The sequence below is a fragment of the Petaurus breviceps genome, unplaced genomic scaffold (genome assembly GCF_028583685.1).
Source record: "Petaurus breviceps papuanus isolate PSGF00001 unplaced genomic scaffold, PetGlider_PUasm1.0 139, whole genome shotgun sequence".
Classification (NCBI taxonomy): Eukaryota; Metazoa; Chordata; class Mammalia; order Diprotodontia; family Petauridae; genus Petaurus; species Petaurus breviceps.
In genome coordinates this window covers 517,165-534,999 of record NW_027185697.1, presented here as the reverse complement: position 1 = coordinate 534,999, position 17,835 = coordinate 517,165, and the positions used below count along the sequence as shown (strand labels likewise).

Sequence of the window (17,835 nt, the reverse complement as noted above, 5' to 3'; positions counted from 1 at the left end):
TTGTGTGTGTGTGTGTGTGTGTGTGTGTGTGTGTGTGTGTGTGTTAAGTGTCTGAGGCCAGAACCGAACTCGGGTTCTCCCGACTCCGGGGCGGGTGCTTTACTCACTGCACCACCTAGCCACCCCTGAAATGGGAAACTCTTAATAAAGTTTTGAATACCCAAAGGAAATTAGTCTCAATGAGAAGGAAAAGTGAGTTACCTGAAGAGAGAGATAGGAATGTAGAGAAAGCTAGCCACTTAGATTTTTTTTAATGTATTTATTGATTTTAGTTTACAACATTCAGTTCCACAATCCCTTGAGTTCCAAATTTGCTCCCCATCCTGGCCTCCCCCTCCCCTCATGACAGCATGCAGTCCAATATCAGTTCTACAAATAACTTCCCACTAAACATTAGTCACGTTGTAAAGAAGAATTATAACCAGTGGAATGAATGACGAGAAAGAAGGAACAAAACAAAACAAAAAAGAGAGCAAGTAATTTACTTCAGGCTGCGTAGTTCTTTCTCTGGATATGGATAGCCCTCCCCATCTTGAGTCTCAGGGAATTGTCGTGTAACCTTGCATTGCTGAGAGTCGTCCAGTCTATCATAGTCAGTCATCACAGAGTCAGTCAGTGACTGTAATTATGTACAAAGTTCTCCTCGTTCTGCTCCCCTCACTCAGCATCAGTTTATATAAGTCTCTCCAGGTTATTATGAAGTCCGTCTGCTCCTCATTTCTTATAGCACTGTAGTATTCCATTACATTCATATACCACAACTTGTTTAGCCATTCTCCAATTGATGGGCATCCCCTTGATTTCCAATTCTTTACCACCACAAAAAGAGCTGCGATAAATATTTTTGTACATATGGGTCCTTTTCCCACTTGTATAATCTCTCTGGGATACAGCCCTAGAAGAACTATTTAAATTTTAAAAATATGTCTACAGAAGACAGAAGCTATTAAAAAAAAAAAGCATTCTACATAACCCTAAGAATTACATCATGTAATATAGTTCAGAATGAGCTGAGCCTGGTGAGAAAAGCTAAGGAAAACAGAAGGGAAGGGGCAAATTAGATATATGAGGAAGAGAGAGAGGAGGATCAAAGAGAGGACAAGCCCTGTTGCTCAGAGTGGATGGGAACAGTGATAACTGATGACAAAGAGAAAGAAGACAGAGCAGCCTACTTCTAATTTTGTTCCTGATTTCTCTGCCAAGGAGAATGACCTTTGCACTGAAAAGGCACAGAAAAAAAAATGGATAATAGGGAGTCGATACCTAAGACAAATAAAGAGATAGTAAAAGAACACTTAGCTGCCTAGATGGATTCAAGTCACCTGGCCTTAGCGAACTACCTCCTTGGGTACTGGAAGAACAGTCATGTGGTGATTGTCACTGTCAGTGAGATTTGAATGGTCATGCAGAATGGCAGAGGTGATGCAGGAGTGGAGAAAGACAAATAATCTTCTTTTCAAAGAAGGAAAGATAATACAATTAACGTATTATTTGTAGACTAGTGGATTTGACTTTGATCATTGGCACAACTCTGATATATTGTTAGCAAGATGGTGAACATCTAGAAAAAGAAGAGATCACAAAAAAGCCAGTATGGCTTCAGCAACAACAACACGTGTCAGAATAACTTTTTTTTCTTTATAAGAATACTGTCACGGGAATGAAGTACGTCTAGTTTACCTAGATTTTAGTAAAGCATTTGATAAAGTATCTCATGAAATTCTTGTGAGAGAGATGAATGTGGGCTAGATGATAGTAAGATTAGATGGATTTGGTACTGGTTGGATGGACAGACCCAGAGTAGTTGTTAATCATTCCATATCAACTTGGAAGGAGTTCTCAAGTGGAGTACCCCCCAGGGATCTGTGGTTGGTTGTCTATGTGTTGTTTAACATTTTTACCAATGATTTGGATTGACCAGTGACCATGGCATAGATGGATGGTACCCTGATCAGATTTGAAGGTAGCACACAGCTCACAGGGATACAGTACAACAGTGAGGATCTTGAAAGGATCTTTAACAGGACCTTAACCTTGTACTGATTAATATGCTGAAATTTAATGACGAATGTAAAGTATTAACACTTGGGTTAAAAAGAAAATCTCCATAAGTACAGAATATATTAGAGGGCATTTTGAAAAAGAGCTCAGAGTTTTAGTGTATTACAAGTTCAGTATGAACTATTAGTGGGATGGGGCAGTCAAAAAGCCTAATCCCATCTTGGGCTTCATTAAGCTTCCAGGAGTAAAGGAGGTTGAAAGTCCCACATCAGTCTCTCATTCTGTAGTCTGTCCTTGTCAGATCAGATCTGGAGTGTTCTGTTCCGGGCACCACAGTTTAGGGAGGGCATTTAGAATATGGAAAATGACAATCTTCTGATAGTGACAGAGAAAGGCAACCAGTATGATGAAGGGCCTCAAATCCCACATTTGAGGATTGGTTGAAAAAAAAACTGGCCTAAAGAAGATAAGACCTAGGGGGATAAGACAGCTGTTTTCAAATATTTGACAGGCTGTCATATGTAAGAGGGATTAGATTTATTCTGTTTGGCCCCAGGGGGGCTGAACTACTATCAGAGAATAGAAGTTACATAGAAGTAAATTTAGGTTTAATGTCAGAGGGCAAACTTCCTAGATTGCAGCTATCTGAAAAGTAGAATGGGCTGCATCTGGAGGTGGGAGGATTCCAAACCCCTTATTAGAGGTGGTCAAGCAGGGTCTTGGTGAGTGTGTTGTAGAGGGATTTTTTTTTTTTTCAGGAGTGGAGTTAGACTAGATGAGGTAACATGGAATAGTGGTTTAGAGTGCTGGCCTTGGAGTCAGACCTGATTCAGACCCCACCTGAAACCATTGTCAGTTTGGACTCTGGCTGCTCTGTTCATATGATTTCTCTCCAAAATGAGGGGGGTTTGATTCGAAGTCATCTAAGGTCTCACCTCCGTCTCTAGCTCTGATTTCTGATCTAGATAGCCATGCAGGTGATTTCTGGTTCTAAAATTCTGTGGAAAAGGTGGGTTTAGATTGCATAACAATCAGAATAGAGCAGTGTCAACGACATCAGTGAATGAGAAAGTGTCTAGGAGGGTTGGCAGTGTCATTTAACAGCAAAGCACCAGACTAGTCAGAGGTCTTGAGTTTGAATTCTGCCCCTGCTGTTTGCTAGTATTTTGGTCTTGGGCAAGTCACTTAACCTCCTAGTGCCCCCAATTTCCTCATCTGGAAAAATTAGGGGGTTGGACTGAATGATTCCTAAGGTTCATTCTTGTCTAAAATTCAGTGATTCAAAACAGCAGTTTTGAAAGCTAGAGAGAAATTGAAGACAGATTGAAGACTGAGAAAAGACCTTTAGATCCAGCAGTTAAGAAATTGTTGGCATCCTTGAGAGAGCAGTTTTGGTTGTGTGGTGAGTTGGGAAGCCTGATTGTAAGGAGTTGAAAAGTGAGCTCTGAGAAGTGAGTGGAGGATGAAGAAGAAGCAGAGAAAGTAAACAGCTCTTTGTAGGAGCTTGGCAGTGAAAGGGAGCAGAGATGTAAAGTATGATATGGATAGTAAGGCCAAGTAAAGAGCTTTTTAAAGAAGAGAAAGACCTGGGCATGTTCATATTTGTCAGGGAAGGAACCAATGGAAAAGTGAAGCTGGGAAGTGTGAAAAGGAAGGAATGATTGAGGCAGGTTTCCTGAAAAGAAGGGAGAGAATAGATCAAGGACACAAAGAGTTGGCATTCGCATTGACAGGAAAAAGGGGCCCCAGAAGGAAAGAAGGAAGGTGACTTCCAGGTGTTTTAAGACCTGACATAGAGGAAATGAAGGGACCAATAAGTTTGCCTCATTTCCCGCTCATTAACAAGATTCTCAAACTAGGAAATTGAGGCTACCTTGCCTTTTTCATACATAGAGCCAGGATCTCCCGCACTTTTGGGTGCTTATACCTCTAGCCTTTTTCTCTCCTGTACTCTTAATATGTATGTATAACCAATTGAAATTTATATTTCAAGAATTCAGCAGGTAGGCAGATAATGCCTACTTCTAAGCCTTAGGGCAGTGGGGGATACAAAAATACAAAAGAAACAGCCCCTGTTCTCCAGGAGGGAGAGATAGAACTTGTGAAATATCTTTTGAGGAGGGAGAAAGTGCTTCAGGCAGGGTTGGGGGGGGGGGGGGCGGTGTTAGATATCAAAAAAGTGGCACTCAGACTGAGTTTCTAAGAAAGATAAGGATGAGGATTCTGAGAGGGGCAGATGAGGAAGGAAGGCATTCCAAACTAGAAGGATGACAGATATGCCAAGTTAATTTTTGGTAACATCTCATCTAGTTTGAATGGAAGATGAAGTACACGCAAGGAAGCCAAGTGAAGTAAGGTTGGAAGAGAGCCAGATTGGGGAGGGACCATGAAAGCCAAACTGAAGCGTTTTATCATGGAAACAGCTAGGAAACAGCCACTGAGGATCTTTGAGCCAGAGAAGTCTTTTAAATGTTACTAACATTTCACGTTGTGTACATATTCAGATATAATTCAGCTACATATTTGTATTTTATGCCTCTATTTAAGATGACATTTTTATTAGCGATTTTAGCAGTAAATGGACAAAGATTTGTCAAAATACCTTTTATACAAAATTTCCCCTTAATTCTCTGTGTCCTCATTAGTAGAATGGTTTTTAGAATAGATTAGAGGGAAAACCTTGCTACTATATTAGCTTGATGTTCATTGTACCTGTAGTAAGTCTCAGTGATAAGAAATGAATTGTCCATTCACTTTGAGTTATTTTTCAAAATTTATACTAGTGTAAAATTACAATTTTTTATGTTAGTCTATGTGGTACAATGGAAAGAGAACTGATTTTGGAGTTCAAAAGACTTGAGCCCTCTGACCTGGGTTCTAAACCATACTCTACTGGGGTAGCTTCATCAGATCACATAATCTTTCATTTCCTCATCTGCAAATTAAGGAGGTTAGCCAGGATGATCTCAAAAGTCCACCCCAGCTCTAAATTCTATCATGCCAGTGTTGGTACAGATCACTTAGAATGAAGGAGGGGGTGGGGGAGAGAGAGAGACAGAGACAGAGAGAGAGAGAGAGAGAGAGAGAACCTAAGTCAGAGGTATAAAATATTGTCAAGTGCTCTGAAATCAGATTAAAAATGTAATTGGGAGATATTTACAAAATAAACAAAAACTCTTAGGGATCCTTATGTATGGATTATTGGCCCAGATTCAATTAGCCTTTGACATCACTGACCTAGATTGATGGTTATGTTAGGGCTTTTCTTCAAGATGTAAAATTCTTTGGTCTTATTTAGAAGATCAGAATTGTTATAGACATTTAATGGATGTTTGCATGGAAATGGATTAATGATATCAAAGTCATTATACTCCTGGTATGGGACAGGAATGCTTTTGTGTACCCTACTTATTTTGATTGATTCCTATACAAAGTTGTGAAGTAATGGTTTGAGCATTAGTGATATGTTACATATGTGTACAGGCTTATTCCATTCATTGACTCATAGATATATGACTGAAAGATCAAAACCACATATCTGTGACAGTTTTTCAAAGTGTTTTGACTTCTGTTGTTTTATTTCATCTTTACAAGAAAGATAAAGATGTGAAAGTGACCTGCTTGTGGTGCCCTGGTTCATTAGCGGCCATAGCAGAATTAAGGGTCCTAACTCCAGCCCATGACTCTTTAACCTTCATTAGGATGACTAAAGGAGACTGATAAAATAGAGAATTACATCTTTTGTCAAATTATCTGAAATACTGAAGACGAGATTGAGTTTTCAGACTGGAATTTTCTCTGTGTTACAAATAGAAGGAAGAAGACTGTCTTGACAGTGAAGCCAAGACAAGTTCCTTGTCACCCTGGTAGCCTTATTGTTGACAGGTGTTGAACAGAAACCAGTACTTAAAAGCTGAACCAGGAGGGATCTTAGTGATCATCCAATTCATCCCCCTTATTTTATGGGGTAAGTTGCCTGGCTAGCTGCAGAGATGGGACATGCCCTAGGTCACCCCCGCCCCTTCCTAACACTGCCTCTTCTTAGATTCATTCCTCCTTAGAAGTGAGGAAGTGGGAGCGGCTAGGTGGTGCAGTGAACAGAACACAGACTCTGGAGTCAGGAGGACCTAAGTTCAAATCTGGCCTCAAATGCTTGACATACTTACTAGCCGTGTGACTTTGAACAAGTCACTTAACTCCAATTGCCCTCCAAAAAGCAAAAAAAAAAAAGTGAGGAAGCAGTCATGCCTCAATAATATCACAAGGAGAAGGGTAGCAGAGGCATGACATATTGGAATGTAAATACTTGTTTGGGGCATGTATATTTGTATGCTTACATTTAAGTAGATCTACATGATGTCCTCATGCTGTATATTGCATTCTGTGACGTGGGGGTAAGAAAGTTGCCCAGGTTCCCTATTTCGTTCTCTTCAGCAGACTCCTTCCTGCATCTCACTCCAATCCAGGAATAGTCAGTATCATTGTGGCTTAACTTCTTGCACACTCTCTGTGGTACAACCTTGAAGGAACAGGGATTCTAAAAGATAGAGATGAGAAAAAGGGGAGTGTCTTGGGTCAGTCAACAAGCATTTATTAAGCCCTTTCTGTCAGTATGTTAGGTACTGTCTGGGGTGCTGGAGAGATAACAGTCCCTTGTCTTGAGGAGCTTACATTTGATTGTGGAGACAAGTCCATGTATAAGTAAATGGAATAAATATCAAAGAAATTCAAGTTGGTGGAGTGGGGAGCGTAGGGCACTAGCAGCCAGGATGAAGAAAAGTTTCCTGTAGATGAGTCTGGAGTTGCGGCCTTAAGAGAAAGAGGGATTCTTTCCAAGAGTTGTAATTGAAGAAACAGTGTATTTTATCATATCAGACTGCCATTGCAAAGGCCAGAGGTGAATGCCATGTTCAGAGACCTGTACAACTAGGCTGGACCTTAGGATGCAGGAAGGTAAGTTAGACCTTGTGGTAAAGAGATTTAAATTCCAAGGAATTTCTATTTGAGCCTGGAGGTGATGAGCACTTGGAATTTATTGAGTAGGGTAGTAACAGTTATCACAACTGCGCTTTGGGAAAATCACTTTGGGAGTTCTGTGAACAATGGATTGGAGTCTGGAGAGCCTTGAGTCTTCTGAGACTCTGAGACCATTAGTAAATTATCGTGATAGTCCTGGTGTGGAATAGCAAAGGCCTTGATTTAGGATAGTGGCTCTTTGAGTGGAGGGGAAGGGTCAGGAACAAGAGATAATTCCATGCCAGAAAACTTGAGTGAATACTGATTGCCTACAGAAGAAAATCTTTAGCCTGGCATTTGAGATCGCCCCAATTACCTTCACAACTGGTCTTAGGACCCTCTGCTTCCTAACATGAACTTTCTGCTCTAGTCAAGCTGATAGGTTCACTGTCCCTACCCTGCCTACCTAGCCTCTCCTACGGAGACAGTTTGCCTTCCACCTCTTCTGTAAAGCTTCTGTTCTCTTAACTGATATTCACCTCCTGAGAACACCAGTGGGGCAATGCTCCTACTATTGTTTGATACTTAAAGTCTTCCTTGTATCCTTAGTTATCTCTGTTATGTTTAGGTATCTTGGTTTAAACAGATTGCTTCTTGAGGCAATAGCTAAGTTATACACTGTTTTCTATTTTCCCTTACTTTTTCCCTGCTAGCCTTATGCATAATAGGTGCTCAGTAAATATTTGTTTAATCAGAAAAACTCAATGGATTGCTGCTAGAAATAGTATAGGGTGCCCCCAGTACTTTCCATTCTGGCTCCTGTTGCTCTGTATATAGAGTTGGGCAATAGCACAATACGCTACTGAGATTAGATGATAGTATGCAAAGTCTGAAAGAGAACTCATGTCCTCCTACAACTTTTCTACATCAATAAAGGTAAACTAAAGGTAAAGAGAATGGTAGATAGTTTGTTTCCCATGTGGCAGCTGTGTGTGTGTGTGTGTGTGTGTGTGTGTGTGTGTGTGTGTGTGTACGTACATTATGAACCCCCCTGGCTTTAAATTTGAGAGCAATTAATTGGAATCTTTGTAAAAAACATATTAGAAATGTGATTTTTCTTTAGTGTTAAAGCATCTTAGCATTGTTACTTTAATTTTTTTATAAATCCTGGATATTTCCAGAAATTATTGGCTGGCAATATTCCATGAAGCGGATTGGATCATCTCTTTGGATTGCTCTGTATGTGAAATGATGACAAAGTTTATCCATTCTCTGAGATCACTATACACCCACCTTCTTGTAGTGCTAGGTTCCTGTTTTAGGAACTCTGTGCTGGTCTCCAAATGCCCAGCAGTCTCACAGTGTTCTGCTGTGGACAGTTGGTGTAGGTGGGGGCGTTTATGAAGGAGTGTATGGTGTCAGCAGGGGTGGAGCCTCGTCTGTTGGAGGTTTCCTCTTGCCAAGATGAATGATGGGAGTCTGATCACATACTGCTGCCTTGGAGCTTGATACCCTTTTATACTAGTGAACTTACAACTCAGCCACTAGTTTTCTGGGACATTTACTAGCATAAGATTTAGAAACCTCTGTAGTCCTCAGTGCCATCAGCGATATGTAATAACTAGGCTCTAGCTGCCACTGGATGGCACAAACTATAACAGAAGAAAAAAATTCACAGGATCATAATTGGAGCTGGAAGGGATATCAGAGACCATGTGGTCCAACACCTTCATTTCACGCATGAGAATACTTAAGCCCAGGAATCTCCCCAAGACTATATAGGTAGTGAGCATCAGAGATAGGCCTGACTCCAATTTGGTAAGAAGGATGGAGGGAAAATGAAAGGAATGAGAATAAATCGTAGTAGTATAATATAACTCATGGTTACTATCTGTTATCATTAATGCCACAAGTTGCCTATCCCTATCCCTAATGCATAGTAGTAAGCAATCAAACTTATTTTGAATTCATTATAATAACCTAACAGAAAACATAAGTACACATATACTACACATTGTTTTACATGGCTTTATTGCTGTTAGTATACTGCTGCAACGAAAGAACATTTGGTTTTGATTAGATCCTCCACAGATTTATGTCACATGACCTCAACAGGGCCCTCACTCCTGCTAGGCAATCTTACTATACCTTCCGTATCAACTCACTCTCCTACTTTTTCAGAACAAGTCTTCCCATAGCTCTTCCCTCACTCTCAAAGTCTCTCAGCTAAGAACCTTGCCTCATATTTTACAGGAAAAATTGAGGCCTTTCTATATGAACTCCCTCTCATTGCCTATCTGGCATTTTTTTGCCACTGTCTTCTCCTTCACCCCTGTCTCATAGAATGAAGTGACTTTATTCTTTATCAAGGCTAACCCCTATATTTGTCCATGCTATCCCATTCCATCCTGTCTTTTCTGTCATCTCCTTTCTTTCACTTATTTTCAGTCTATCCCTCTGTTATCATGTCTCTTCTGCTCTTTGGGGCTATACTAGAAAAGGTCATCCACATTAAGTACCTCTACTTTCTCTCCTCTCATTTTCTTCTTAACTCCTTACAACCTGACTTCTGACCTTATTATTCCCCTGAAGCTACACTCTGCTGAGTTGCTAATGATCCCTAAACCAAATCCAATGGTCTTTTCTCAGACCTCATTGTCCTTGACCTCTCTGCAACCTTTGACGCCTCTTTTGATTCTCTCATCTTTCTGGGTTTTCAGAACACCATTTTCTCTTGGTTCACTTTCTGCCTTCTGACTGCTCTTTTTCTGTCTTTGCTGAATCCTCCTCCAGATCAGGTCCTCTAACCATAGGTGAGGAGCAGGTAGGTGGTGCAGTGGATAGTGGGGTGCCGGGCCTGAAGTCAGGAAGACCTGAGTTCAAATGTGGTACCAAGCACTTATAAGCTGTGTGACCCTGTTTGCCTCAGTTTCCTCATCTGAAAAATGAGGTAGTGAAGGAAATGGCAAACCACTCCAGTATCTTTGCCAGGAAAGCCCCAACGGGGTCATGAAGAGTCAGACGTGACTGAAACAACTGAACAACAACAACCAAAAAAAGGTTGTCCCTCAGGGTTCTGTCCTGGATCCTCTTCACTTGGTGATCCCATCAGCTCCCATGGATTTCATGGCCATCGCTATGTGGATGTTTCTTAAGTTTGTCTTTCCCACCCCAATCTCTCTGGTGGCCTCCAGTCTAGCAACTTTAGCTGCCTTTCAGACTTCTCAAACTGAATGTCCAAAACAGAACTTGTTATCTTCCCCCTAAAACCTCCCCCCTCCTACCTTCCCTATTGCTGTAGAGGGCAACACTATCCTCCTAGGCCCACAGACTCCACCTAGGAGGAATCCTGGATTCCTCACTGTCACCCCTACATCCAAGTTGTTGCTAAATCCTATCCGTTTCCCCTTTGCACCATCTCTTGAATATGCCTTCTTCTCTCCTCCGACACTGCCATTTCTCTGGTGCAGGGCCTCATCTAGATTATTCCAAAAGCCTGCTGAGGGGTCCTGCCTGCCTCAAATCTCTCTCTATTCCAGTCCATCCTCCATTCAGCCACTACATTGATTTTCCTAAAGTGCAGATCTGACATGTTGCCTCCCCCACTCAGTAAACTCTAGTGGTGCTTCCAATTGCCTCGAGGAGCAAATACAAAATACAAAATTTGGCATTCAAAACCCTTCATCACCTAGCCCCTTCCTACCTCTCCAGTCTTTTCAAACCTTACTCCTCAACATATACCCTTTTCTCCTGCCACACTGACCTCCTGGCCATTCCATGGAGAAGACATTCGGTCCCCATGCTATTTCCCATGCCTGGAATGTCTCCCTTCTCAGCTCTGACCTACCTCATTTCCTTCAGGCCCTAACCAAAATCTACCTTTCTACAGGAAGCCTTCCCCAACCCATCTTAATTCTATTGTGTTCCCTTTATTAATTTTTCCTATTTATCTTGTGTATAATCGCTCTTTCTCTATTTGTTTTACATGTCTCCACCATTAGATTATATGTTCCTTGAGGGCAGAAGCTTTCTTTTACCTCTTTTTGTACCCCTAGTTCTTAACACAGTGCCTGGCACATAGTAGATAGACACTTAATAAATGTTTATTGATTGATTGATTTCAGGGAGCCTGTATTTGAATGCTTTCTCATTGTCTTGATTATGGATAATGGCAGGAAAATCCCTTCAAGTATCTCAAACCTATAAGATGAGGGAATTGAAGTAGATAACAGCAAAGATCCCTTTCAGCTTTAAAACTCACTGAATTGCTGAGTTATAAATTATTGATAAAACAACTATATACTTGAGTATAAAATTGGAAAGCAAGCTATCATAGGATTAACTGTGCTCCTCAAATTTGTAGATACTTCTCAGTTCTGCTCAAATGTCGATATTCTGGAACATAGGAATAATATTTTAGCTTGAAAAATTGGGGATGATAGGTATACCAAAACTTTATGGAATTTCATAGGAACCAAGTACAACATATTTGGAACAAAAAGCAAGCACAGATATAGAATTGATAGAAGTAGAACAAAAAAAAATCTGAGTCATAGAGTAAAATCTGATTTTGAATCAACTTTAGTTTTTGTAAATGTTGTTTATTATTTAAATCCATCTTGATATAGCTTTTGGGACTATATTAGAAGTAATACAGGGCAGTGTGAGGTTGTTCCGGGTTTAGAATCAGGAAGATGTGGGTTCATATCCCACCTCTAATAATTTACTTACTTACTTGTCAAATATCATCAGTTTATAGTTGTTGTTGTTGTTGTTTTTAGCTAAAAGGGCCTTTAGAGGTCACCTGGTTCAGTTCTCATTTTGTTGATAAAATCCAGAGAAGTTGTGAATTGATGAAGGTCAAGTGACAAAATCAAATTTCAGCTCAGATTCTCTGACTCATAACCGAGCACTCTTCCCATGGTGCCATGTTGCCTTTCCACCGGCGTGGAAAAACTCTTGATATTTTGTCACCCAGGAAAAGATGTTGGTAGATTTCATGGACTATATGGCTACTCTAGCTCCATCCTCAAGTCATCTAGTACCCATACCAAACTCAGTGTGTCCAAAACCATGCTCATCTTCCACCTTAAACTCCGGCGTCTGCTGTCTGTCTTGTCTGTCTGTCTGTCTTTTTCACTGCATCTCTGTGCTGCCACTATTTGGCTGCTTTTATTGAAAAGCCATATGAGTTGCCAACCATGTGTGTAGGACATTGTGCCAGGTTCCAGAAATACAAAGATAAAAATGAAACTGTTCTTGCTCCCAAGAAACTTGCGTCCTATTGGAGGTGATTCAACATATATATATATATATATTTATATATCACAGTAAGTAAATAGAAGATAGCTTGGGGAAGAGGAAAGGTGGGGGCAGCTGAGCTGAGCTTTGACTGAAGATAAGGATTCTGAAAAGCAAAGACGGGGATCATTTGGTATTTATTATGGACACACACTATGTGCCAGGCACTGTGTAGGGATGTAAATAGGCAAAATGGTTCCTGTTCTCAAGGACTGTACGTTCTAATGAGGAGACACATATGTTTGTATACAGAATAAATATGACAATACATATAACTAAAAACAAAGCAGATAAATGCAAGGGAGGAGGGTACTAGCAGTTGTAGGGAGGCCATCAGGAAAAATGTTATATAGGAGGTGTCTTGAAGGAAGAGAGGGATTCTGAGAGGCAGATAGGAGAAGGAAAGGCATTCCAATCATGGTGGGTAATAGTGCAGAGCTGCAAAGAGAGAAGATGGAGTATCCTATGTGTAAGAAGCACAATAAAAGCAAATTTAGCTAGATCACAAAATATGGAATGGGCAATGATGTATAGTGAGACTGGAAGGATAGGTTGGGATCTGGATGTAAAGATTTCAAAATGAAAGGTAGAGTAAAACTCGGGGAGGAAGGAGAAGGAAGATAGATTTTGTGAACAACTAGTAGTATAGTTTGGCTGGAGCTTAAAATTTGTGAGAGTAATGAGAGATCAGACTAAGAACGTAGGTTAGAGGCAGATTGTGGAGGGCCTTAAAAGTTCTCAGACTGAGAGGTTTCTATTTTATCCTAAGTTCTTTTGAACAGAGAAGTGACATGGGTAGAACTTACTTAGGAAGACTATTTCAGCAGCTTCGTGGAAGGTAGACTGCAAAGGTTATTGAGTAGAAACAGGGAGAGTAATTAAGAAGCTGTTAGAATAGTCTGGGACGTGGGAGGCTGAACAAAGATGGTAAATGAGTAGAGAGAAGTGGGATATATGCTAGACATGTTAAGGAGGTAGAATCTACTTCATTTCCCATGTTCTCTGATGAGTATCCCTTACCTCATCAGGAGACTTGAAAAAAATTTTGTTCTTCATGAGAGCGATTTACAAGCATATTTCATAAAGATTTGTGAGGGGGCAATTAGAAAACTTGACTAGCCCCTGTCTTCAAAGACCTTGCATTCTAATGCCACCTTTTTTTATCTATTATGATTTTGGAGATTTTTTTTGTTTTTATTGTTTTATTGATGGATTTTTTTTGCTGTCACCCCCAGTACTTCCATTGCCCCCCAAGAATGCTTCGTTTTAACAACAAAGTATAACTGAGTGAAAAACACCCCAATAAACCTTGTAATCGACACAGTGCCCATACCTGATTTTCCCATCTTGTTTCACTCACCATAGTCTCCACACACATATACATGCCCATTTCTCTTTTAAAAGACCTTCCTATAGGGTGCAATAGTGTTAAATCTTGTGGGCTCACTTTTAAGTATGATATCTTTGAGTATCTATTAGCCTAGGAACTAACCCTTTAGGGAGCCTGTGAAATAACTGGTTTGAAGTGTTTTCAGTTTCCTTTCTGAAGAGGGGACCCTTCCCCATCAGGATCATTGTAATCATTTATTAAAAACACAGACTATTAAACATACTTGATCAACATGTCTTAAGGAAGTTATACTAACCAACCTGTCTTTGGAATTTACATAGATAGCATTATACTTGATACTGTGGTCTGGAAGAAGACCTGACAGATGTAGCTAACCAAGTGCTGTTGAATTAACCAGATATAAGCAAATGATGGACCTTGAAAATCCAAATTCAGTCCTTATATATGATGATCTTCCAGAATAAGAGATATAGACCATGGACGATGGATCCATGCACCCTTCTCCCCATCTACCCATGCTTCTCCATCCCAGGGGAAAATGACATCAGCATTATAGCTGCAGACTTCACAGTAGACATGTAAAGCTAGGTTGAGAACAAACAGGCCAAATAACCAGGTGATTTGGAGAGCTAAAGGCATTGAGATTTGAAGCCAGAGTTCAGTGATGACCATCCTGAAAAGAAGATATGACTAAGAAAAGTTCCAGGCACCCAGGAGGAGAGTAGAATTAGTAGTGATGAGAGGCCTGAAACAAGGCCATGTTGGACTTCTTCATGGGATCCTAGAAAGTCAAATGATATGTGCTTCTATGAGAAAATAGAAGGGGCACAGAGCCATTGTACTGCAGCTGAGCCCTCCTCCCTTCCGGATCCGGCTCTGACTCTCCCAGTACTGCAAGTGCAATGCTGCCCCCTGAGGGCTAATCTTTTCTGAGCCTTTTCGATTATAAGGCATTACAAAAATCAGCAGATTCCATTAAAAAATATTAATATCATGTCGGCCCATAGTAGGTACTTCATGAATAATTGTTGCTTGATGTCGTCTGATTTATAAGTTTTATAAGTTGTCTTTAGTTCATAAAAAACTGCTGTACTATGAGTAATGAAGGAATTTAAGGTATAGAATATTTTCAAACCCATTAATCTGCCAAGAAGTATGAAGTCATTATTGTTTTATTTTATATTTTTATATAAATTATTTTCTTAGTCCTGTTTACTTTTCCTCTGTGTTGGTTCAAACAAATCTTTATAAATTTCTCTTATTGGGGTTTTTATTCAGGCTGTCTATCTTAAGTGTAACCTGGTTTTCCTGAGTCTGCCTTTCATCTGCCTTTAATTTCAGATTGACTTGCTTTCCCTTTTAGCTTCTCATTTGACTTCTGATAGGGAGATTTTTTTCTTCTTCCTTGGACTTTAGATCTACCATTTAGCTTTCTGTTTGAAATTGTCCTAACACACTGCTGCTTCCCTCAACACAACCCGATTTTGGTTCTCATGAAATTCAGACTTAAGAACTTTTCTTTGCCTAACCTGATATGCTTTGATATTTTGAAGGATAGATGCACTGCAGATGGCAGCTCCTTCTTGCTTTCTCCTCCTGCATCATTTCTCTCAGAGCTGTTCTTGTGTTCTCTGTCCCTGGAATCTCATCTCTGGATCTACTATGCTTTAACCTTCCTTTTTACCCTTTTCTGCCACCTTAAGTTCTTGCCTCTCTGTGCCCCCTCCTGCCTGTTCTTGCTCTCTCCTTGCCCCATTTTTTTGTGTGTTTTTTCCCCCAAGACAAAGTCCTTTTCATTGTTGGACAGTGTTTTGCTTTTTTGTTGCTAGTGCTTAGCACAATACCTGGCATACCAAATGTGCTTAATAAAGGTTTGTTGGCATTGTCCATATTTATCTGCCATATACTTAATATACCTTTTTAAAAGGTGTTGAGTCTGGAAGGCATCTGGCAGTCAAGTCACCTTTTCAGAAGTTCCTTCCTGACAACACAATAGCACAAATATTTTTGTAATACCTATTTATAGCACTATTAAACTATCTCAGTGATTCATACTGAAAAAAAGATCCATCTTTTTAATACAAATGTCCCTCTTATGATGCTGTATGGTTACAAATCTTAGAACACTAGGCTCCAAGGAACCAAAATTGTAGATGATCCACAGGAGACTGAAAAGATATATAATGGAAAAAAGTAGGTGGCCACATATTTCCTGGGCGGCACCCTATATACCACAAGTGACATAGAAGGTATGGGGGGGGGGCAGTATGAGAGAGGAGGAGGTGGGGTGGTCACATAATGAAAATGACACTATCTGTATATGTCTGAGTGCTCCTCTAGTGCCTAAGAAATCAATCAGGCAGCATTTCTTAAATTCCCATGATGTGCCAGGCGCTTAGCTAGGCACTGAAGATACAAAGCCAAAAGTAAGTCAAGACCAAGGGGAAGAATTCTTGAGTTAATCCTTTCTGGAGAAACTATTGGAGAACATTAACAAGAAGAGCAAAAGATTAAGGTCTTGTCATCTGCCCTGATGGAAGAAATACTCACAGTTGTGAAATCACAGATCCATTTAAGTAAATAAGATTGTACATTTATATTTTAACAGAAAAGACATCATCTCCTTAGCAGAATTATCTCCAAGAAAGAGAAATCTTATCCCTTCTATTCCACTTTCTCTGCACATCTACCTTCATTAAATATCCATCATTACTTTCCCGACTCCACCATTCTGGTTACCTAGCAAGAGCCCTAAGCATGTATTTGCCTAGAGTCTCAGCTTTAAACTAATAGGGAAGTGGGAGACCTATGTATATCTACCAAGCTATACACCAGTGGTAATGTGGGAAGGAGAACGGCCCACTAAGAGCAAGATGACCCACAAGAGACAAAATTCCAGAAAGCTGGCAATAAAACCGCTGACCTCAAATGCCTTTACATGATGAGGCACAAAGGAAAGATAACAAAGTGAATGAGAGGTTTTTCTCAGGACAAGGAGATGCATTTGACATTAGAGACACTGCTGAGACATGGTTGGAATCAGATCTGTGGCTACAATGGTTCTAGAAGGGTTGCCCTTTTTTAAAAGGAGAAAATAGTTAAAAGGGTAAAGTATCATGGAATAGCATTTATTATTAATACTAATAGACATTTTATGGTACTTTAAAGCTTGCAAAGCAGTTTACATACGCTATCTTCTTTGAACCTCATAACCACCATATGAGGTAGGCATCATTATTCCTATTTATGGATAAGGAAACCTGAGATCAGAAGTCATAAGTGACTTTTCTATGGTCACTCCAGTACAAAGTAGAAGAGCCAGGATTTGAACCCAAGTTTTCCTGACTCCAAATCCAGCAGTTATGCTAGGAAGAAAACTCAGGAACCAAAGAGGGAAGCACAGTGGAGAACCTCTGGTCTCCAGTGCTGTTGTCAACAGAGTGTCACGAGTCACCCGGAAGGAAAGAGGAGCTCTAGAAATGGATGGCTATGCACAGAGGCATAATATAACAGGGATGGGCAACTACAGTTATCCACCCTGTGCTCGACTTCTCCCTATCCAAAGCGGAATAGCTGATCATTTCTTGATTTGCCTTAATGAAAATTTCATCACTTTGAAGAAGTGAAATCAAGCAAGGAATTTCCTTTGTATACTTGATTCTCATCAAAAAGAAGGAACTTGATTATTGGTATGTAAATGATAGGAACCTTGATGGGCAGAGGGAGGAGGAAAGTAAGCATTGCTTCATGGAATTTGTGATACAAATGAAGAAAGTTGGGAACAGTCTGATATAAATCCTAGCTTTTGGAAGGGAAGATTTCAAACAATCCTGAGAAAAGATGGTCTATAGGGTTATGATAAATCAGTTTAAGAGGAACAGGAAACTCAAGAATGAAATCCAGAAGACCCAAAGAAATCATTCTAGTGTAAGAGGAAAGAGGGGATTATCTAATGATACCAGTGAAGGATGAAGAGAGAATTTGTGTGTCAAATTATGTATTTTTTTTTAAAAGAAACTCACAGAAGGTAAAATCAAGGGTAGGTAAGAGAGTAGAAATACAAACATGTAATATGGTAGTGTAAGAATAGTATATTTCATTTCAGTTGTTTTTAGTCATGTCTGATTCTTTGTGACCCCATTTGGGGTTTTCTTGGCAAAGATACTGGAGTGGTCTGCCATTTCCTTCTCCAGTTCATTTGACAGATGAGGAAACTGAGGCAAACA

General features: G+C 40.1%; 1 protein-coding gene and 1 non-coding gene across 3 annotated transcripts in view; both read left to right on the top strand.

The window, feature by feature from the left end:
• Nucleotides 1-17,835, top strand: part of KCMF1 (potassium channel modulatory factor 1) — a 125,099-nt gene that overhangs the window by 38,230 nt on the left and 69,034 nt on the right. The gene's annotated exons all lie outside the window — the stretch shown is intronic.
• On the top strand, nt 8,201-8,444 carry LOC138146282 (small nucleolar RNA SNORD17). Its single transcript, XR_011164446.1, has one exon. It is a non-coding gene; the product is annotated as a small nucleolar RNA SNORD17 (small nucleolar RNA).